The following is a 24,659-nucleotide window of genomic DNA, read 5'->3' on the forward strand; positions in this document are numbered from 1 at the left end:
GATTCAGAAATCCTTCATATTCCCCAGGAACTTTACTCTCTTCTCTTCCAGACATCCTTGGAACATTTTGATTGCACCCCTCCCATGTATTTAAAATCTATTTTAGGTTGCTCTGAATAGACTCTAAGCACCATGAGTATTAGTATGTTGAATGGGTTCCCCCCCCCCTTTCCTCCTCCTTTTATTTTTTTAATAAGGGTGGTTCTTTGGGTTGGGGAGGAGGGGAGGGCCATGTTTAGAAATAAAGATGCTGTAAGGGCCTTTTCTGCCCCCTTTCATACAACATAGCTTGGCACATAGTAGGTACAGTATTAAGTCTACTGATTGTTGAGATGGGAGGTTTGGGTTCAAATCCTACTAATTCTTTCTCTCTGATATTGTTTACTTCCCAGGGTCTCATTTTCATCACTGTAACATGAGGGGGTTAGAATAGATAGTGTCTGAAGTTTCCTCTGGCTCTATAGTCTATGATTCTAATGGAAGAATTTCTGGCAGTCGATGGAGAAGGTGGTATCAGTTCATGGGGCCAAAGGAGAGGTTTGATTAGTCCATGGGGAATTTTCCTGACTTTCCCTTTCCAGCCATTGAGTGATTTGCTTGGATGGTTTTGCTAGTGCCCTGAGGTAGAGACAGCCCATTTGTAGATCTGGTTGGGGCTGAATGAACTCCTGGGTTTCCAGACCCCGCTTAATGACATGGCCCTCTCCATCCTGCTCATCACCATTCTGACAAGGGTCAGTCACATCACATAAAAGCAAATGGCTCCACGTCATCTAATATAGTCTCATTCTTTAGGAGCAGGTCAAGCAGACAGACAAATTGTCCAGCTGTCTCTGCAGTATTCTCCAGTGTGGTATCAACCAAGGAAATTGTTTATGACTTTTATTTGATTTATGTCTAGCGGGTTTTAATTACCATCTCTCTCATTCTGAGGAAATGGAATTTTAAACGTGAACTATTGAAAAGTTAACTGTGGATGCTGTGGTGTGTCCAAAATGAAGTCTGGCTATTGTCTCTTTGGCTCTGTTCCTGATTGTCTTGACTGTTTAGCCATGCAAATGCTTAATTTTATCAGAGTCACTGAAAATCTGCCAGGATCTGAGATGGGGGTTGTTGATTGAATCCCTTCCTGGACCCCTCAAACCCACCCATCTAAGTCTCCCAATCTGTGCTGGCTGTATTCTGCTCCTACAAAACTTTCTTCCATGTCTTTCCTGATCAGGAACCTTGTTCTTTCTGTCTGCCTCTGAGGTGATAGAATCTGCAAATCATGACACTAGAAGGGACCTGAGAAGCCATTCAATCCAAGCAGGCTATTTTCTTCCCTTCCTCCCAGGGATCTCACTTCCAACAATCCCAATGGAGTGTCATGTAGACAAGTAAATTCAATTCAACAAATGCATATTAAATGTCTATTCTGCTCCAGGCCTTCTGCTCAGCTCCGGGACATAGAAGGCAGCCACTGATCTCACAGAGCTCACAATGCAGAAAAAGAGAGAATTGATTTTCTTTCCCCCAGCCCCTGCTACTGCCGGTGCCTTCTCCCTCACTTTACCCACAATTTACATGGGGACTATTTGATGTGTATCTAGTTGTTTGTGTGTTGTGGGCTCTCATTATTCTGTGAGTTCTTTGGGGCTGTTTAGAGGCAGCTAATCTGGCTTTAATTGTATGATCTGAGGTAAAAAACTTAACTTCTGTCTGCCTCAGTTTCCTTATCTATAAAATGGGGGCAACAATAGCCCCAATCTCTCAGTGCTGTTGTGAGGAACAATTGGGAAAACATTTACACATCAATATAAAAATGCTAATTCTTATAATTATTGCTGTTATTGTCATTGATTCCAGGGCAGAGTACACAGTAAGTGTTTGTGGATTTAAGAACATGAGCACAAGCACATATAAAGCAGAAAGGGAAGCATAGTGGATGGAGAACTCCCTGGAGTTCAGGAGCTGCCCACTTGGCAGGTATGTCTAGCATTAGGAGGGTGATGTCAGGCTACTTGCTCAAGTGTGATCAGGACACAGGACACAGTAACCTGCAGAAAGTGCCCCAAAGAAGGGGTGTGCATGCACAAGTGTGTATGTGTATGTATATCTATAGAGAAGTCATAGCTGCATGTCATTCCCTACTCAATGCTTTTAATTAATGAGTTCATCATTCAATGTTTATTCACACACGTCTGAGACAGCCATATTAGCCTTTTAGACCAGGACTTCTTAAATATTTTCTACTTGTCACTCCTTTTCACCAGAGAAACCTGAGAAAAAATCCCTTTACCATCCTATGCTCCAGCTAAGCTCCAGCAATATGGAAATACTCATTCTCTGGAGGCTCTCCCCTTCTTCCCCAAGGTTGGCTGGTCTTCACAATGCAGATGACCATGGCTTTTATCCCAGAGCAGCTAGCCAATCAGCTAGGAGAGTGTTCTGGAGCTCAGGGTCACCTCTATATCATGAGAAAGCCTGGAGGAAAAGTGCGAATGGAGGGATGACATTCTGATCCACCATGATAATAACAAGGATGATAATCCAGTTCCCTCTTTTCTAATGCTCTTCTTTGGTATATACTATGTGTAACCTGAATTTTAGTGGAAACAAATGTGGTTAACTGAAGTCTCTTAATTTTCTCCGGCTGGCCTCACTGTGATCGATGCTCACCTCCTTCAAATGCATTTATAATGTTGATTCAGAGCTCAGGTCTGAATTGGAAAGCAAATGAAAAGAATAATTGCTTTTTACCTACAGAAATCGCCTCTAAGTCATTCAGCAGGTATCTTTCCAGGAGAATGTCATTTACAGACATACGGACAGAGACAATATGTCACCCCAAAGATCTGTCAAGCACAAGTTCTAGGACCCATGCAGAGTTTAACCTTGATGGCGAGGTACCCGAACTCCTTGGAGTTCAGGAACTGCCCACTTGGCAGGTATGTCTAGCAGTAGGAGGGTGATGTCAGGCTACTTGCTCAAGTGTGATCAGGACACTGTAACCTGCAGAAAGTGCCCCAAAGAAGGGGTGCGCATGCATAAGTGTGTATGTGTATGTATATCTATAGAGAAGTCATAGCTTCATGTCATTCCCTACTCAATGCTTTTAATTAATGAGTTCATCATTCAATGTTTATTCAACAAGTCTGAGGCAGCCATATTAGCCTTTTAGACCAGGACTTCTTAAACATTTCCTACTTGTCACTCCTTTTCACCAGAGAAATTTTTATGGGATTTTGGTATATGGGCATATAAAATAGGTATACAAATCAGACATTTACTGATAAGTTAGCATAATTTCCCAAGCCACACATTCAGTTAAGACCCCAAGTTGTGAACCACATTTTAAGCAGCTTAAAGCAGAAGGAGGGAAATCCAGCCTGCTGGCCATTTAAAGACCATGAAATCACTTGCTAAGGTGATGATGAGCTGAAAACAACAACCTCCCACTGCTTGACTTCTATAAGCTGATAATTTTGTATGGCCTGGGAATGATGTTATAAATATTCAGTGGACCTTGGCTTTAGAGGATGACTGGTGAACCAGGTGAACCCAGAAATCAATAAGCATTTTTTTTGAGGCTGGGGTTAAGTGACTTGCCCAGGGTCACACAGCTAGGATGTGTTAGGTGTCTGAGACCAGATTTGAACTCGGGTCCTCCTGAATTCAAGGCCGGTGCTGTATCCACCGCGCCACCTAGCTGCCCCTAATAAGCATTTTTTAAACATCTTCCATGTTCTAGATACTATGCTAAATATTGAGGGTGCAAAGAACAGCATACAGAGGGAGACAAAACATCTTCTTAAATGTAAAAATTATCGGTGGGGCAGGGGTGGTAGATGGCTGGTACCCGACTATTGACTATATTGACAGGGAGAGTACTTGGCAAGGGGTCAGCTAGGTGTCTGCCTTGGGTCCTACCTTAAGAAGAGCATTTGGTAGGTGCTCTTGGATATCCCATTTCTACCCTCCCTAATCAGAGGGAGAGAGGGGCCCCAGTCTTGGGTGAAGGTGGGTATCTGGAGACAATGACCAAGTCCAGGAGATAAGCAAGGTGGGAGATGTTAAGGATTCCATTTTCACTTTGATTTAGTAAATAAAGAAATGTACATTTATTGAAATTACACACATCTTCCCCAGATCTTAAAATCATTTAGAGGATTTTGTCAACGTCTAATTCCCAATTTGTGGAAGACCTTCAGGGAGCCCCAGAAGATGGGAGGGGAGCTGGACCATCTGGATCTGAAGTTGTGGTCATTTTGGTGCCGTGCTGACTTGACTTAGGGAATAGGGAGTAGACTTGAGATTTAATTGGTATAAGACTGGAGAAAGAAAGTCCTTTTTGGAAATACATTAACTTCATTTTGATTCATATATAGTATGGTAGAGGAGAAAACACAGATCCAGGTTCAAATCCTTGGCATCTGATCACGAGGGTGACTTTGGGTAAGTCAAGTCAAGTCTTCCCTCTGAGGTCTCAGTTTCCTTTTTTGCTAACCTTACCTTTACTTTATTATATAACCTGACTTGTCTCCTTTCTCTTTCATCTTCATTCTCTCTCCTTTGTCTCTGGTTGTGCCCTCTGCACTCCCTCCTTTTAGTATTGATTCAGAGCTCAGTCCCTAGGGGCTGCCTTCAGGTGCTAGTGCTCTTCTCCCCAGGGCCCCCAAATTACTTAGATTTAGAGTTGAAGGCTGATGCTCCCATTGACAGAATGGCAGAGTAATCTGTCCAGAGCCACAGTTGATTTGTGTCCATGTAAGACCTTTAAGGAGAACAACTATTCTGGTTTTGTCTTCGTATCCATTCCCAGTGGTCAGCCTGGCTGGTAGAAAACTCTGGATGGCCCTCCAATGATTCTATGATTGACAAATAGCATTTACAATGCTAAATGGCTGGAATTTAGTGAAAATTGTTTTAGAAGACATAACAGGTTTTTTTTTAATTTTAATAGTTTTTATTTATTTTCTCTCCTTGCCTTCAGATCCCTGCTCTCAAGCAGCTTCCATAGCAATTGCAGCGACATGGCTCACTGGCTTGGAAAAATCACAGCTCAATCTATATATGTGGTCATGCATGCATGTGTCCCACATGTATGCAAGCACACGTGTTGGACAGCTATGCATGCTGGGCAGATGGCACAATGTATGCATCCTGAACATAGTGTTTTTGTGTACATATATGTGTGTAGACATATGCATGTATATAGATCATGCATGTATATGTATGCATACATGCCTCAGTACATCAATAGTTCCCTGGGCTCATTGGTGTGGGGCTCCTGTAGAGGGTTAACTCAGTGGAATTGATGAGATGATGGTCTCTAGTTCACATGTATTCTTAGTACTTAGTATGGTGATGTAATGGTTCTCTAATTTATACATAATCAGTATGCTGATACAATAAGATATATAAGGGCTAAGAAGGACTGGAAGATAGACATTCTATCTTTGATCAGCCTCATGATGACTGTCCTGCCTCCTTCCCTAAGAGCAAGGACTTGGTCTGGTCCCGAGATCCTTCAGAAAGCTAGCCTGGACATTACCGGCTACCCCTGACTTCTCAATACCCTCCGATCACCCTTCCACAAGCTTCTACTAAGGGTTTTGGAGCCTCCTCCTGGTTTTTCTCATAGCCGTGGGTGCTGGGGCCATATTCAGCTACTCCCTTGCTCTTCCAAACTCTGCCCACGTGTTTGGCTCACCTTTTCTTATCAGCATTTCCTCAATCCCATCTTTTATTTCACTTTTTATGTGTGAGCTGTAATTGGTTGTTTACTTCAATCCATTTGTCTCCCACCACTCTTCCCTCCACTGCCCTTTGAGCTGCTATGAAACAATCTGTGACTCTCAATAAACCACCAAGAGAATATTGGCATTAAAAGATGGGCTTTTATGGTAGTAATCAACATGAAATTATTGAAAGATTGGGAATTTTTCCAATTACAAGCCAGTAAGCCCTTCCCCTTTCTCCCCTTTCTTTCCTCTCCTTTTCACTTCTAGTCCCTCCAATCTCACCTTCCTCCCTCTCCTCCCCCTCCTTCTATTTAATTCTGGAGTCCACCTACAGTGTCTGCTCTTACTGATGGACCAATTGAAAGGGCTTTCTGTTGATCTGCCTGTTATCTTCTGGAAAATAGCTTGGTTTTTCTTATATAGAGAGGCTGAAAGCTTTACGGGACTGTAAAGTCCTGAGGCTTGGCCAGATGAGGACTCTACCAAGAACTTCCCCTGGTGGCCTTGCCATGTCTAAGGTATCCTAGCCTGTTAGGATTACTAAGTGAGAACTCGGGTTGTCTGGATAGTGACAAGGTGAGAATTCAGGTTGGACAATTACAAGGTGAGAACTCAGGTTGACTTGATGGAAGGAGCAGGCTCATTGGCTGAGGTGGTTCTTCCCAGAAGCCCTTGCATTATCCCACGCCCATTCTCTGGGAGGATAAAAAGCAAACAGTGGGCCTGGAAAGTGAGTCTACAAGGAGGAGGATAAGAGCTGGAGGAGATTCAAGGAGAAGACTTTGCATTACATCTGGCTTGACAGGGCTCTCTGCAGGAAGGGAAGTCACTTCTAAGGACAAGAGTTAACAGCAACTGCCTGGAGACAACGGTTCACTACAGGAAGAAGAATCTGTCTGAAAGATTTGAGTAGACACAGCAGATCTCTTCCCAGAGAGTGATCCGGCAGCTTCTGGAGACGACAGCTCGCTACACTAGCCCACAAGGACTTTTCCTGAATAGTTTGCATGACCTTTTGGTAGGAGGGTCTCCCTGTGCTATTTTTCACATCAGGAGGCACCAGACAAAAGCTGCACAGGATATCTTGTTGGAAGAGGGCCTCGAAGATTGAACTTTGCTCTATCAAGTCTTTTAAAAAACTTTTCTTAATCAATAAGCAGTATCCTGTGAGTAAGGTGGCGTCTCAAAAATCTTCCTGTTTCTTTTTCAATTCAATGTCTAATACCTTGAGACCTCCTTTGTGATATATGTAGCCAATGCTGAATCTTCTAGGATGACTTCCATGCAATACCTGTAGTCAATGGCAGATCTTCTAGGATGATCTCCATGTGTTACATGTAGCCAATGGTGAGTCTTCTAGGATGACCTCCATGTAATGCCTGTAGTCAATAGTAGATATTCTAGATGATCTCCATGGGATACATCTAGCCAATGGCGAGTCTTCTAGAATGACCTCCATGTGATGCATGTAGCCAATGGTGAATCTTTTAGGAAGATCTCCAGTAAATGTTTGTAGCCAATGGCGAGTCTTCTAGAATGAACTCCATGCAATGCCTGTAGTCAATAGTGGATCTTCTAGGATGACCTCCATATGAGGCATGTAGCCAATGGCAAATATTCTAGGATCACCTCCATGTGATGTATGTAGCCAATGCTGAATCTTTTAGGATGATGTCCATGCAATGCCTGTAGTCAAAAGTGAATATTTTAGGAAGATTTCCAGGAAATGTTTGTAGCCAGTGGTGAACCTTCTAGGATGATCTCTAGGTGATGCATGTACCCAATAGTGAACAAATGTTACAGCCAAAGTCGCTGAATAAGCTTTTACTGATCATTAATGTGTGCCTGGTCCTGTGCAAGGACTTGGGACACAAATAACTAAAAATGAAAAGCCCTACCTTCAAGGATTTTACAATCTAGTGGGGGAAAAACTTCCACCAAAAAAAAATTAATAAGCACCTACTTATTCTGTCAGGAACAGAGTTAGGCACTGGGAATGCAAAGACAAAACATAACCACTCCCTGACCTCAAGAATTACATATTCCAAGGCAGAAGCAAGTGATTATTGGGTAAGAAAATACAGACTACATAAAATAAATACAAAGTGATTTATGGGGCACTAGCAGCTTAGTTATGTCTAAGAAGTCTCTGTGAAGTGGGTGGCATTGGAGTCTGACATAAAAAGCAACTAGTGATTCTGAGAGATCAAGGTGAAAAGGTAGGGTGCTAAATTATGGGGAAGAGCTTTTGCAAAAGGAGTGAGTGGAGAGAGGAATATTTATTGTGCATGTTTATCAGGAAGAACATTAGTGTTGTTGGAACATTATGTATATGAGGGACAGTGGCATAACCTTATTCTAGAAGGCTGGGATGGAACCAGATTCTGAAATATTTAACATCCCATACAGTGACATTCACATATTTTCCTAGGGGCAATAGGGAACTCTTGAAGGTATTTGAGTGGGTGATTGGTTTGGTTCAAACTGTTCCTCAGGAATATCAGTTTGTAAGCATTGTCAGGCTGGATACAAGATTTCAGCATTGGAGGGGCTGAACCAAGTTGATGAGAGTCGACAGGACATTGCCTGAGCTCTTCCCAGCTTCCCTCAGAATCAATGCTTGAGATCAAACCTCTGAATGGATTTTGGAATGCTAAAACCCCAAAATATTTGGAGTGTAATAACTTTCCAGCTTAAAATATCTTGAAAGGACTTTAGGAAGGTCTGTCTCATTTGGCACAGGGGAACATGGCACAGCATGGAAGCGGCACAAGGGGGCCCAGTGTGAGGAATCTAATGGGAAGGTCTTAGTCAAAATACAGCATTATAGGCTACTTTATCCTTGTTCAGAAGGCCAGTGGAGCAGTAGATCAGTTATGAGAGCTCCAAAGCAACCACAGAAGGCAAATTATGAGCCTCAGAATAATAGGCAGGACTTGGCCAAGTCACTCAGCTGGTAGGAAAGCCTGCAGCACCGGCCTCAGGACAATCAATGAAAGTCCTTATCTGCTCACAGAAGAAGCTCAAGACAATCTCCTCTGTGCCTTAAGAGTAAACCTCAACTTTAAAAAATGAGCAAAAAAGCAAAAACCAAACCAAACCAAACCAAAAAACTTTGACTGTAGGAAGCTACTATGGAGACAGGGAAGATCAGAACACAAACCCAGAAGCCTTGAAGGGTAATATGAAGTGGTGTCCAGTTCAAAAGGCTGTCTAGGAAGAGTTCAAAGAGGATCTTAAAAGACACAGAAAAAATGGGGAAAAAAACCAAGACCTATGTAGGAGAATTATGATAATTTTGAAAAAAAAAAAAGCCAACAGCTTGGAAAAGGAAGCACAGAAAGTGACTGAAGAAAACAGCTCCTTAAAAAATAAATTTGTTGAAATGGAAAAAATATAATGAAGAAAACAACTTTAAAAAATAAATTTGGCAAGATGAAAAAAAAAATAACTTCTTAAAAAAACAGAACTGGCAAAAAGGAAAAAGAAAGTAACTCCTTAAAAATAGAATTGGTGAAGTGGAAAGAATTCACAGAAGAAAACCAGTCCTTTAAAAGTAAAACTGGGGGACTTCCAGCCAAGATGGCGGAGTGGAGGCAGATAGCTGCTTGAGCTCCGTGTTTTCTCTCAGGACTTACTTCATGACAAGCCTCGGAGTTAATGCTTGACCAGAAAAGAAACCCACAAATAATCACCAACAGAAGACGTCCTTGAAATTCGCCAGAGAAGGTCTGTGTTTGCTCAGGGGAGGGTCAAACAGACTGGGTACAGATTGAGGGCAGGCAGTGAGAGCAAGACAGGCAGTTCACACAGCTCAGACCAGAGAGGGGAAGGGTGCGATCTCTTCTGTTTCTGTGAAAAGACTTTTATCCCAGTGTGGATGTTCCATCTTGGCAGCAAGCCAGGAGCAGCAGAGAAGGTGTAATTACTGGAGGTGAAGAATAAAACCCCGGAAAGCTAGCGTCTCTTGGGACGAGACCACCCCCACCCCCACCCGGAGTGACTCAGCAAGTTCTCAGAGCTTCAGAGCGCAGACGCAGCACAGCCATCGCTGTCCTGTTAGTGCCTCGCTGCTGTCTCCCTCAGTCTGAAGAGGAAGCTTGGTAACACCATCCAGCCCCATCCCCCCCCAAAAAAAAAAAAAACAGACCAATTGTTTCTCATGTCAATTTGTTTTCTTTGAGTCCTGCTCTGACAAAATGAACAAAAAATTCAAATGATTGACAGCTTCTGTATGGAGAGAGAGCAAACTTCAAATATTGAGGACACTAAAAGCAGATTGTCTCCAGAGGAATCCCCTAAGGGGGATATGAGCTGCTCCTCAATACAAAAGAATCTCATAGAGGAAATCAAAAAGGCTCTCACAAGAGAGCTAGAAGAGAAACGGGAAAAGGAAAAGGAAGCTTGGCAAGAGAGAAGTTATTCCATGCATTTAAAGACAGAGTGGATAAAAAAAAACAAATCATTGAGAAATAAAATTAGTGAGTTGGAAAAAGAAAACAGCTCTCTAAAAAATAAAATGGATGAAATGAAAAAAATTCCATAGAAGAAAAAAACTCACTTAAAAACTCAATTGGACAATTACAAAGAGATATAAAAAAAGTGAGTGAAGAAAATACATCATTGAAAATTAGACTTGAACAAGTAGAAATGAATGACTCAAGGCGAAACCAAGAAGTAGTCAAGCAAAAACAGAAAAATGAAACAATTGGAAAGAATGTCAAGTACCTTATTGGAAAGACAACAGACCTGGAAAACAGATCCCAGAGAGACAATTTGAGAATAATCGGACTCCTTGAAAAATGTGAGGGAAAAAAAAAGAGCCTGGACACTATTTTCTAGGAAATTATCAAAGAGAACTGCCCAGCTGTTTTGAAAACAGGGTAAAATAGACATTGAAAAAATTCATCAATCACTTAGTGAAAGGGACCCTAAAATCAAAACACCAAGAAATATATTGGCCAAGTTCAAGAACCATCAGAAGAAGGAAAAAAATACTGGAAGCTGCTAGAAAAAAGCAATTCAGATGTGGAGGAGCCACAATAAGGATAACCCAGGATCTAGCAGCGTCCACATTAAAAGAACAAAGGGCCAGGAACATGATATTCTGAAAGGCTAAGGAACTTGGTATGCAGCCAAGAATAACTTACCCAGCAAAAATGAGCATCGTTTTCCAGGGAAGGAGATGGACATTTAACGAAATAAATGAATTCCATCTATTCTTGATGAAAAAACCAGATCTACATAAAATATTTGATCTTCAAATACAGAACTCAAGACATTTCTAAAAAGGTAAAAAAAAACATCTTGAGAACTATATTTCTGCCATAAAGATATGTAAAGAACACATGAATAATTTGTCCTAGAAACTAGAGGTGGAAAGGAAATTATATCATAAAAAATGGTAAAGTGGTGGTACTACATCTCATAAAGAGGCAAAGGTAACCTATTATATCTGAGAGAAAGAAAAGAGGGAGATGAACATAGTGTGTATCAATAGACATATTTGATTTATGGTGAAACTTCTTCCACTTCATTGAAAAGTGAGAGGGAAGGAGTAAGCTAAGGGGAAGGCAATACAGAAATTTTGAGAAAAAGGGGTAAAATAGGAAGAGGAACTTTAAGGTGGGGGAGTGATACTAAAAAGGGAGGGCTGTGAAAAGCAAGTGGTGTTCACAAGTTTAATACTGAGTACGGGGGTAAGAGGGAAGGAAAGGAGAAAAGCATAAGCAGGGGTTAACAGGATGGTAAGCAATATAGAATTAGTCATTCTAAACATAAATGTGAATGGGGTAAACTCCCCCATAAAGAGGAAGCAGTTAGCAGACTGGATTAAAAGCCAGAATCCTATTATATGTTGTTTACAGGAAACACACCTGACAGAGGGTGATACATTCAGAATAAAAGTAAAAGGGTGGAGCAGAATCTACTATGCTTCAGGTGAAGCCAAAAAAGCATGGGTAGCCATCCTCATTTCAGATCAAACAAAAACAAAAATTGATTTAATTAAAAGAGATTAGGAAGGGCATTCTATCCTGCTAAAGGGTAGCATAGATAATAAAGCAGTATCAATATTAAACATATATGCACCAAGTGGTGCAGCATCTAAATTCTTAAAAGAGAAATTAAGAGAGCTGCAAAAAGAAATAGTCAGCAAAACTATAATAGTGGGAGATCTCAACCTTGCACTCTCAGAATTAGATAAATCAAACCACAAAATAATTAAGAAAAAAGTCAAAGAGGTAAATAGAATATTAGAAAAGTTTGATATGATAGATCTTTGGCAAAAGCTAAATGGAGACAGAAAGGAGTATACTTTCTTCTCAGCAGTTCATGGAACCTATACAAAAATTGATCATATATTAGGACATAAAAACCTCAAAATCAAATGCAGTAAGGCAGAAATAGTAAATGCATCCTTTTCAGACCACAATGCAATGAAAATTACATTTAATAAAAAGCCAGGGGAAAATAGACCAAAAAAAAAATTGGAAACTAAATAATCTTATACTAAAGAATGATTGAGTAAAACAGCAAATCATAGGCATAATTAATAATTTCACCCAAGAAAATGACAATAATGAGACATCATACCAAAATGTACGGGATACAGCCAAAGCAGTAATAAGGGGAAGTTTTATATCTCTAGAGGCCTACTTGCATAAAATAGAGAAAGAGAGGGTCAATGAATTGGGCTTACTAAAATTGCTAGAAAAGGAACAAATTAAAAACCCCCAGACAAACATGAAACTTGAAATTTTAAAAATAAAGGTGAGATTATAAAATTGAAAGTAAAAACCAACTATTGAATTAATTAATAAAACTAAGAGTTGGTTCTATGAAAAAAAACAACAAAATAGACAAACCCTTAGTAAATCTGATTAAAAAAAGGAAAGAGAAAAAGCAAATTGTTAGTCTTGAAAATGAAAAGGGAGAACTCACCACTAATGAAGAGGAAATTAGAACAATAGTTAGGAGCTACTTTGCTCAACTTTATGCCAATAAATTTGATAACGTAAATGAAATGGAAGAATACCTTCAAAAATATAGCTTGCCCAGATTAACAGAGGAAGAAGTAAGTACTCTAAATAGTCCCATTTCAGAAAAAGAAATAGAACAAGCTATTAACCAACTCCTTAAGAAAAAATCCCCAGGACCAGATGGATTTACATGTGAATTCTACCAAACATTTAAAGAACAACTGACTCCAATGCTATATAAACTATTTGAAAAAATAGGGATTGAAGGAGTCCTACCAAATTCCTTTTATGACACAGACATGGTACTGATACCTAAACCAGGTCGATCGAAAACTGAGAAAGAAAACTATAGACCAATCTCCTTAATGAATATTGATGCTAAAATCTTAAATAAGATATTAGCAAAAAGACTTCAGAAAATCATGCCCAGGATAATACACTATGATCAAGTAGGATTTATACCAGGAATACAGGGCTGGTTTAATATTAGGAAAACTATTAGTATAATTGACCATATTAATAATCAAATTAATAAAAACCATATGATCATTTCAATAGATGCAGAAAAAGCATTTGATAAAATCCAACATCCATTCCTACTAAAAACGCTTGAGAGTACAGGAATAAAAGGACTATTCCTTAAAATAATAAGGAGCATATATTTAAAACCGTCAGTAAACATCATATGTAATGGTGATAAACTGGAACCTTTCCCTGTATGATCAGGAGTGAAACAAGGTTGCCCACTCTCACCATTATTATTCAATATAGTACTAGAAATGCTAGCCTTGGCAATAAGAGCTGAGAAAGAGATTCAAGGAATTAGAGTAGGAAATGAGGAAATCAAACTATCACTCTTTGCAGATGACATGATGAATACTTGGAGAACCCCAAAGACTCTGCTAAAAAGCTATTAGAAATAATTCAGAACTTTAGCAAAGTTGCAGGATACAAAATAAATCCACATAATTCCACAGCATTTTTATACATTACCAACACAATCCAAGAGCAAGAGATACAAAGAGAAATTCCATTCAAAATAACTGTTGATACTAGAAAATATTTGGGAATATATCTACCAAAGGAAAGTCAGGAAGTATATGAGCAAAATTATGAAACACTTGCCACAAAAATAAAGTCAGATTTAAATAATTGGAAAGACATTGAGTGCTCTTGGATAAGTCGAGCAAATATAATTAAGATGACAATACTCCCTAAACTAATCTATTTATTTAGTACTATACCAATCAGACTCCAAAGAAACTATTTTAATGACCTAGAAAAAATAAAAACAGAATTCATATGGAACAACAAAAGGTCGAGAATTTCAAGGGAAGTAATGAAAAAAAATTAAATGAAGGTGGAATAGCTGTACCTGATTTAGAACTATATTATAAAGCAACAGTCACCAAAACCATTTGGTATTGGCTAAGAAATAAATTAGTTGATCAGTGGAATAGATTAAGTTCACAGGGCAAGATAGTGAATAAAAATAGCAATCTAATGTTTGACAAACCCAAAGATCCCAACTTTTGGGATAAGAATTCATTATTTGACAAAAACTGCTGGGAAAACTGGAAATTAGTATGGCAGAAACTAGGCATGGACCCACATTTAACACCACATACTAAGATAAGATCAAAATGGGTCTAAGATTTAGGCATAAAGAACAAGATCATAAATAAATTAGAGGGACATAGGATAGTTTACCTCTCAGACTTGTGAAGGAGGAAGGAATTTGTATCCAAAGGAGAACTAGAGATCATTATTGATCACAAAATAGAAAATTTTGATTACATCAAATTAAAAAGTTTTTGCACAAACAAAACTAATGCAAACAAGATTAGAAGGGAAGCAACAAATTGGGAAAATATTTTTACTGTTAAAGGTTCTGATAAAGGCCTCATCTCCAAAATATACAGAGAATTGACTTTAATTTATAAGAAATCAAGCCATTCTCCAATTGATAAATGGTCAAAGGGTATGAACAGACAATTTTCAGATGATGAAATTAAAACTATTTCCACTCATATGAAAGAGAGTTCCCAATCACTACTGATCAGAGAAATGCAAATTAAGACAACTCTGAGATACCACTACACACCTGTCAGATTGGCTAAAATGGCAGGAAAAAAAAATAATGATGAATGTTGGAGGGGCTGTGGGAAAACTGGGACACTAATACATTGTTGGTGGAGTTGTGAAAGAATCCAACCATTCTGGACAGTAATTTGTTATTATGCCCAAAAAGTTATCAAAATGTGCATACCCTTTGACCCAGCAGTGCTACTACTGGGCTTATATCCCAAAGAAATACTAAACAAGGGAAAGGGGCCTGATGTCCCAAAATATTTGTGGCAGCCCTTTTTGTAGTGACTATAAACTGGAAAATGAACGGATGTCCATCAATTGGAGAATGGTTGGGTAAATTATGGCATATGAATGTTATGGAATATTATTGTACTTTAAGAAATGACCAACAGGATGAATACAGAGAGGCTTGGAGAGACTTACATCAACTGATGCTGAGTGAAGCGAGCAGAACTAGGAGATCATTATACACTTCAACAGTGATACTGTATGAGGATGTATTCTTATGGAAGTGGATATCTTCATCATAGAGAAGATCTAATCCAATTCCAATTGATCAATGATGGACAGAATCAGATACACCTAGAAAAGGAACACTGGGAAATGGGTGTAAACTGAGCATTTTTTTTGTTTGTTTTTCTTCCCACATTATTTTTACCTTCTGAATCTAATTCTTCCTTTGCAACAACAACAACAACAAAATTCGGTTCTGCACATATATATTGTACCTAGGATATACTATAACATATTTAATATGTATGGGAATGCCTGCCATCTAGGGGAGGGGATGGAGGGAAGGAGGGGAAAAATTTGGAACAGAAGGGAGTACAAGAGATAATGTTGTAAAAAAAAATTACCTATGCATATGTACTGTCAAAAAAGTTATAATTATAAAATTAATTTTTAAAAAAAGTACAATTGGACAAATGGAAAAGAAGGTGAAAAAAGTTACAGAAGAAAATAATTCACAAAAAATTAACAAATGGAATTGAACAAATGGAAGTGAATGACTCAATGAGACATAAAGACTCAAATAAAACCAAAAAGAAAAAAAATAGAAGAAAAGGTGCAATATAACTCATTGGAAAAACAACTGATCTGGAAAATAGATCCAGGAAAGACCATCTAAGGATTATTGGGCTATTTGAAAGTCATGATGACAAAAAAAAATCCTGGATAGCATTTTTCAAGAAATAATCAAGGAAAACTTCCCTGATATCTTAGAACCAGAAGATATAGTCATTGAAAGAATTCACTTATCACCTCCTGAAAGGGACTCTAAAATGAAAACTTCGAGGAATATTGTAGATAAATTCTAGAATTATCAGATCAAGGAGAAAATATTACAAGCAATCAGAAACAAATAATTCAAATACAGAGGAGGATTGGAGGGCTTGGAATATGATATTCTGGGAGGCAAAGGAATTTGGACTGCAGCAAAGAACCAAGTCTTCAGCAAAATTAAGTATTATCTTTCAGGGGAAAAGATTGATATTCAGTGAAACAAGAGGTTTTCAATTATTTCTGATGAAAAGACCAGAGCTGAAAAGAAAATTTGATCTTCAAATACAAGACACAAAAGAATCATGAAAAAGTAAATGTAAGGACTTTTTTTGGGGGTAGAGTTATGGTGGTTGTGCATGGGGTGGGGTGTATAGTCCAGGTTTGTGGTTTCATCAGGACAGGGAACTTTCAGAATGCAAATTCCATCTACTCACCCACTTATCTTTAGTAAGAGTTTCCTGGATCTGCTGCATGGTCAAGTGATTTATTTAAGGTTCCATGGCCACTGGACCTGGGCCTTTCTAGGGGAAAGTGAAGAACTTAGCCTCAGTGGTCTTCTACTTGCTCTGCCAGCTGGCACAGACATGGAGGCTGCTCTTCTGGGAAGCCTTTTCCTAGATTGTTCCCAGGCTTGGGTCACTCTCTTTTCTTACTCCTTCTGAGTAGCCCCAGCCCTTCTTAAGGATCAATTCAGGTGCCTCCTTTTACAGGAAGCCATTCCTTACCTCCTTAGTGACATTACTTTGCAATAATAATATTGATAATAATAATAATATTTATACATATACAATATTTACATACATATACATTTATATGCATATACATTATTTATACACTAATAGCTAATATTTACATATCACTTTTAAACCTTGCAAAAGTTTAGGTCTATAATTTCTTTATCTGAAAGCAATCCTGAATGGTAGTTATTGTTGTACCCCTTTTTGCAGAGGAAAACTGAGTCTAAGAGAGATAAGTGACTTGCCCCTATTGCCTGGCTAGGTAAGTGTCTGAGTAAAAGCTTGAGAACTGGGCTTGCTACATTTGTATTTTTAATTGTTGTATATCCAACCAATCTCAGTGCTGAGCACACAGTAGATATTTACTAAATGCTTATTGATCGATGACTAGGATATTATGATTACATCATCATCATCATCATTATTTATATTCCCATCACCCATCAGTGTAGGACACATGGTAGATGCTTAAAAATTGTTGAATTCAATTGAATGGAACTTGCAGTTCTTTTGAGAGGTGAAACCAGAATACACTTTCAATCCAATCCAATTCTATTTAGCAAGCATTTATTTACAACTGCTAGGTACCAGACAAGGTACAGAGACAAATCAACAAAGAATGCCTGTCCTCACGGAGCTGAGATTCACTTGGAGGAGACATTATGAACACCAACAGTTTCCATACTCTTCCCCTTCTTAGAGAGGAGCACATTGGTTAGCTGGTTGTTTTTAAGACATCATTTTCACATCAGTTGGGAAATTATTACCTTTAAGAAAGGTATATGTGTCTGTGACATTTTGGGCACAGCTTTCTCTCAGCAACTTTTTTCTTCTTGAAATCTGACTGTGCATTGATTTCTCCTTTATTTGATGCTTGAATAGAAATGCTTGCCAGGTCCCTAGGGAGCAGGGAACCTGCAGGAGCCGGGGATAATTCCTCCCTCCCCCAGCTCCCTGGGGGGCTCGTGAGGTACCTTGAAAGCTGGGCCATATCTATTTCCCTAAAAATGACTTTCCCATTTCTGCTAAGCTGAATTACTTTGCTGATTCCGATCTCCAGTCCAGCATTTGAAACTTCTGTAGTTTGGGGAAATAGATGTACCTGCCACTTCTTGACAGTCCTGCATGGGAGTGATAAACGCCCAGTATGGCGAGTTCATGTAAGGAAAGTATAAAAAGTCTTCTCTGGGAGCTGTCATCCCCTTTCCCATCATTCACTCTGGCCTCAGGCAGAGACCATCTCATCAGCCATTCTCCCAGTAGCCATGGGAAACTGCTGGGCATTTTGAAGGAGAAAGGTAGTCCATGTGTTCATCATCTCAGAATTAAACCCTAACATCATCCCAGAATTGTGGAGGTGAAGGAGATCTCAGAGATTATTTAGCCCCATGCTCTCCTTCAACACTGAGGAAACTGAGACTCAGACAGAGGGAGAGGTTTTGTAAGGTCACAGCAATTAGAGGCAAGATGGATTGTCTAGTTTGATGCCTTCATTTTCCAGTTGAGCAAGTGAGTAGAAGAATAGCAAATCTTATCAGAAGTGACTGGTCTGAGCTTCAAACTCACCGTGCTAGTTTCCTAGACCTAATTTCTTTCCCCTGGGACCCGTCCTTGGAAGGAGAGAGGGACTAGTAGTGTAGGAGAGAAGAGAGCTATAAACTCATGTTAAAGTTCCTCCTCATCTATCTAGAGGTTCAGAACTTGGCATCCTCGCTTATCCAGAATAAAACCCCTGGATAGAAGTTCACATTTGTGAGATCGCTTTGTTCCAACTCTGGGAAGTGGACAGGGACAGATATATATCGCCATCCCTAGTTACGGGAGGAGGAGTCACCAATGAATCATAAGGCCATGGAGCATGGCCAAACTAGGGCATAGGAAAAGAAGTTTTTGATACTTAATGGTAGCCTTAGCTCTGTTGAGATGGGACATGGGGAGGTAGGTCCAAGAAGTTCTAGAATGAGAAGCAGAGTTCTGAGCATGGATGATCATTTCACCTCTCCTTAGAGGTAGGCACTTCAATTTTGGCTAGACTGTGGTATCTGTTTCTTATTTGTGACTTAAAAATAGATTTTCAGGAAATAGAATCATGTATCATAGGTGTGTGTGTGTGTGTGTGTGTGTGTGTGTGTGTGTGTGTGTGTGTGTGTGTGTGTGTGTTAGGGAGGAATTGGCTACAACAGGAGACACAATTATCCCCTCTTATCCTTCCTGGGACTGCAGTGTTGTAGTCTAACTTGAGGGGTTCTTGAAGAAGCTTTCTAATCCTTTCCCCTTCCTAGGCAGAGAAGTAGCCCAACTATTTACCAAAGGCAATTTCTAGACTTCACAAGAATGGGATGGTGAATTCATGGCTAAAGAAAAGTCTTTGTGGAAATGATCTGGGGGTATTACTGGACTCCAGGAACCAAAAGTGCAAGTGAATATTAACTATGATGAAGATAATAATTTATGTAATGCTTGATATAGTGCTTTATGGTTTACAAAGTATTTTACACAGGTTCTCATTTGATTCTCACAACAACTTTTTAAGGTATGTGCTGTTATTCTAAAGTCCATTTTACAGATGAATTAAAAGAGGTTGATATCTGTGATTTCTCTAGAGTCATGTAGCTCTCACATATGTGTCTGAGGCAGGGCTTGAATTCAGATCTCACTGACTCTAATTTACCTTCTCTGTCTATCCACTGAAAATACAAAGTGCCCTTGAGCTACCAAAGGGAGAAGTATAGATCCCAAGAATAAGGTGTTCTGCTCCACGAGACTGTTCAGTTATAGGAATCCCATTTTAGAGAGTACAATGACAAACTGTTTGCCTCCTTCCACTAGTAAGTGTGTCTTGTGGGAGAAGGATCAACCTTGTTTTTCTTGACCCCAGAAAGCAGAACTGGAGAAAGCAGGAAGGAGAGGGGAAATGAGCTGTCGCAAAGTGAAGTGGGCCATTTTGTGAGGTAATGAGTCGTTTATCATTTGAAGTATTCAAACAGAGAATGAATGACCACAGGTTGAGATGTTTTATAAAGTCATATCTGCTCAGATGTTCATTGGACTAGGGAGCCTTGAAGTCTTTTAGAGTTCGAACCTTCCATCTATAAGGTAAGAACTCAACCGTTTGCTTGTGATAAACTTCAGAGGCAAGACTAGAATCTTCCCATCTCCTATCCAAGATTCTTCTCTATAACTTGCTATTTTTTCCATGAATAATTTAAGCCTTAGAAAGTTTCTCTCTAAAGAATTTTGGATTTTAAGGACACATTGTAAATCACAGTTGAGTCACAAGATTAAAGCCATGCCTATGTCAGACCAAGGCCAGTCAATCTCTTCTATGACTTCCCTCCATCATTCTGTTTGAATCGAGATTCCTGGAACTAACTGAAAGAGATTCCAGAAAGTATCTTATCCAACCATATCTAACCAGGAATCACTTCTGTCATCTCCCAGAACAATAGTCTTCCAGCTTCTCTTTGGAGAGCTCCATTACCTCCTAAAATGTCTGATTCATGGACAGTTCCCATTTTAGGAAGATTTTATGTCATTGACCTGGAAAATTTCTTCCATTCTTTTGTCCCTGTTTCTTGGTGTCCCTGGGTATCATTCTCCTAGAATATCAGAACATCAGTGATGGAAAGGGGTTCACAAGGTATTTAGCTCAAGCAATATCTTAGTAAGAACACATTTTACCACATTTCTGACAAGAGTTTGCTAGTCTCCATTGAAAGACCTCCAAGGATGGGAAGCTTACTACCTTTCAAGTTAGCTCCTTCTTTTCATGACTTACTGTATAGAAATGGCCACGCTTCATTAGCAGGCACAATTCTCAGTCACATTTGAAAACGTTTAATAGAGTCTGGATTATAGGAACCATGGAGGGAATGGACAAAAAAAACCTCATCATTACTGTGATGTGTTCACCCTCAGATGACAGCTTCATCTCTGAGGGACTATTGGTGAAGATTTCATTATTTTCCCATAAACCACCCTGGCTGGACACATGTCAATACTACTGGAATTGACATGCCATTCATGTGTCAGGTCCTTTTGGACAAAAACATCCAATAAGAAAAACATGGAAGGCTTGGAAAAGATGAATTGAACGATTCAAATTGAATCCATTTTAGAAGCAATCGTTAGCAGAAATTATATGATGGTTTTTTGACTTCAAGTTGTTATGTCCATTTTATTAAACATCCAAAGGCTCTGCTGGTTTCAAGCAGGATGAGAGGTGGCATGATAGGCTAGGTTTGCAGTCACAGACCTCGGGTTCGAGTCTCATGTCTGATGCTTAGCAATTGGATAGTCATGGGGGCCATCCCCATTAAAAATAGCTATTTACTGTCAGATGGTGCTTTTGACTGTTAAAGGGCTTCTTTCATTTCATCTCCTCCTTCATTACTGGGAATACTCCCTCTTTTGTCCACTCAAAAATTTATTATTTTTGCTCAGTCATTTTTATTCATGTACAACTCTTTATGACCCCATTTGGGTCATAAAGCACTAGAGTGCTTTGCCATGTTCTTCTCTAACTCATTTTACAGATGAGGGAACTGAGGCAAACAGGTTAAATGCCTTGCCTAGAGCTAGGAAGTGTCAGAGGCAGATTAGAAATCAGGAGCATGAGTCCAGCACTCCATCTATTATACCATGTACCTATCCTCCAATATATCACTATGAAATAATGTTCCTTACAAACATATGTGGGTATTTGAACTATCAAAAATAAAAACCTTCAGGGGCTCCTAATTACTTCTAGGATCAATATAAGCTTCTTTGTCAGACATTGTGATATGTTCTCACTTTATTCCTCCCCCCTTCCCTTTTTTGCTATGTTTTGTTTTCTTTTCTTAAATTACATTTCAGATCAACTAGATAAAGGAAAAACAGAAGCAGAAATATAGAGACAGTGAAACAGAGATAGTGTCTAGTAAGTTCTTACTATGTATCAGGAACTGTGCTAAGCTCTAGTAAGCAATTCAGTTCTACCCTCATGGACCTTCCCATGCTTTGAAGGGAACTGGAAGAGAAGGAGGAGAGATACCAGCATGGTTCTGGAGCCCATGTCCAGGAAATGATGTGGAACCTCGGAGTTGGGCAAGGTAAAGGGAAAAACCAGTTCCTGGAGCCTGGGGTAATGGCAGGGAAAGAATCCATTCTCATGGTAGGGATTATGGCCAGAGTCGGGTAAGCATGGTTTGGAGATGTCCAACAAGTGAATTGGAAATTTAGATCTAGGCAAAATAATGGCATTCCAAGTAATTTCCCAATGTGAACACACTCATTTCTGCATTTTCAGTTGATTCCTCCATGCTCAGAATATATCACTCTTTCTTCATTTCTGCTTCTCTGACTCATTATTTTCCTTTAGTTAATAGAGTTATCTTCTACTCCAGTTTTCCATGAAAAATGCTTATTTGTGTTTGCATTGCATTGCCCCCAGGAGAATGTAAGTTCCATTTTGTTTTTATACTAATCTTTTCTCTTGTATCCAGCACAGTATTTGGCACATGGAAGATCCCATTATATGTTTGTAGAATTGAATGGACTCTCATAACAGGTTACAGCAAATGTTACTTTTGTCCTCATTGTGGGTGAAAAAATCTGAGACCTAGAGATGGGAGCATTCTTTCCTATGGCCACTTTGGGTTAGGAAGCACACATGTAGATTTAACTTGTTTCCTGAGTTGTAGAAGGAATGGAAGCCCATGCACATCTTCTTCTCTTACAGAAACTCCAGGGAACTCAGGAGTTGGCCATCCAGATAGAGACCTTTTGGAGAAACTAGTTTCTGGAGAGAAAAAGGTGGTTGTTACATGACAGGGTATGATGTGAAGGAGTCATTCAGTTTCTTCTACTTGACCATAGAAGACAGGACTTGGAACAATGAAGGAAAGTTGAAAAGAGCTGGGAATGGTAGCTGTTCTTCCTTTGACCTGGATGATGGTTGATAATCTAGAGGCAAGTGTGAAGCCTCTGAAATATAAACTTTATCCTTCCAAGTCAATCAAATTTTGTTGGTATTCAGTTGTTTCAAACTTTCTATTACCCCATATGATGTTTTGTTTTTTGTTTTGTTTTGTTTTTTTTTAAGTAAAGAAAATAGAGGGATTTACCATTTACTTCTCCAGTTCACTGTACAGATGAGGAAAATAAGGAAACAAGCATAGGGTCACAGAGTTAGTAATTGTTTGAGGCTAGATTTGAACTCAAGTCTTCAATGAATGGACTGCCATTATTGTTAGTGGTAGTCAAACTATTTGGTAAATCTTTAAGCTAGTCACACATTACTGAACAAGTGAGTTAAAGAATATGTATCCAAAGTAGGAACAACAAAAAAGGGTTTAGCAAGCAGGATCCATCACTCCAGCTGAAACTAAAAAAAAGATTTTGTTTATCCAGTATCTCCATTTAATATCTTTGGCAAATTCCTTGTCTCTTCCAATGCTTCAAAATGGTTCAAAATGTTATATCTAGGGTGAGGGGGAACAATCCTTATCAAGGGAGTGTCATGCAAACCTTATTAGAAGAGGTGATATTTGAATTGCACTTTCAAGGAAGGGTAGGAATCATGTATGAATCATGAGGAGTGGATGGTCCCCAAATGGTCCTGATGCCCATGGAGTGGGTTGGGTATATCCTCTATAGAGATTTTTTCCAAGGGCAAATGAGGATAGAAATTTCCCCAAAGAGAATATCCACATGGATGAAGTTATGGACTCATTATGTTGTTGCCATTTATGCTTTATCAGTAACAACAATATTAACATTCTTAATTGGGTGTCTTGTGTTCTATTCCCCAACTTCTTACTTTAATGATAATTTTTGTAGGCATGGAACAAGCTTGCAGGATGTGTACCATTGAAAAATGTTTCAAAAATGAAAAAAGAACCTGTTTCCCCTCAAGATTCTTTTCTCTCTGAAGAGTCTAAGATTTGCTTTTTGATTTACAGTGGGAGTTTGAAATCTGTTTTTTTCCTTTATCCTAGTTTGGGGGCAAATTAAGGTCTCCCATTTCCTAATGTTGGGGGTTTTTCTCAATTGCTGGTAGTAGACATTTTATTATCTCTGGATCTGTTTTGCAATCATGTATTCTTTAAGTATTCTTCTATTAGGTGAAATAACTGGGGCTTGTATGGGTTAACTAAGCATAAGAGATACAGTGCTTGAGTAGAGAGCTCAGGTATCGCACAATGCCTCGTCTCCCGAGACTCTAAGCTAGCTTACCAGATGGGAGTCCATTACTTCCAGGTGCCTCCTGCTTTCCCCTGGACCTGATGACAACACCTGGGCTTCGCTCAGGGAGTAGTGGGACAGCTGGCATATACTCTTTCCATCTGTTTATTCCTTCCTGTCCTTAGGGAATCTTGGAGTCACCCTTATACCTCAGTCCTGGAAATCAGGACCAAATGGTTTCCACCCTGGGGAGAACTCAACCAACATCCTATCGCATGGCAAGGGAACCAGATGGAAAGGGATCCTGGGAGGCTTACTGCATCACCAGGTGTAAATCAAGGCTGATTTGGAGCAAATCACAGGTCAAAAGAGAGGTCCCTCTGGATCCTACAGGCCCTCACTGATCACAAAATAGCAGGAAAATGTGAAGGAAAGTATATCAGGTCCAGCTTCTGTTTATGAAAATACAAAGAAAACAACTACTTGTTTGGCTTAGAGTGGAGTTCTCTCCATGGTCCTAAGGGATATGCACAGTTTAGACACTACTGTGAGTTCATGGTTGCTCACAGACCTGTGGAAAGATCAGATATATGGAAACATTAGATGATAAAAGCATGTTTTCTGCAAAGGACCTGGGTTAAATTGTGGGAGACTAGGACCATAAGAACTATAAT

At 39.3% G+C, this 24,659-nt stretch overlaps 1 long non-coding RNA gene across 1 annotated transcript in view; it reads left to right on the forward strand.

Moving 5' to 3' along the window:
* LOC141543200 (uncharacterized) overlaps window positions 1-23,590 on the forward strand; it is a 45,698-nt gene extending 22,108 nt beyond the window's left edge. Inside the window, exon 3 of the long non-coding RNA XR_012482374.1 lies at window positions 22,541-23,590. This is a non-coding gene — a long non-coding RNA (uncharacterized LOC141543200). The remainder of the gene's footprint in view (window positions 1-22,540) is intronic.
* Window positions 23,591-24,659: the final 1,069 nt, after the last annotated feature.

The sequence above is a fragment of the Sminthopsis crassicaudata genome, chromosome 5, assembly GCF_048593235.1.
Source record: "Sminthopsis crassicaudata isolate SCR6 chromosome 5, ASM4859323v1, whole genome shotgun sequence".
Lineage (NCBI taxonomy): Eukaryota > Metazoa > Chordata > Mammalia > Dasyuromorphia > Dasyuridae > Sminthopsis > Sminthopsis crassicaudata.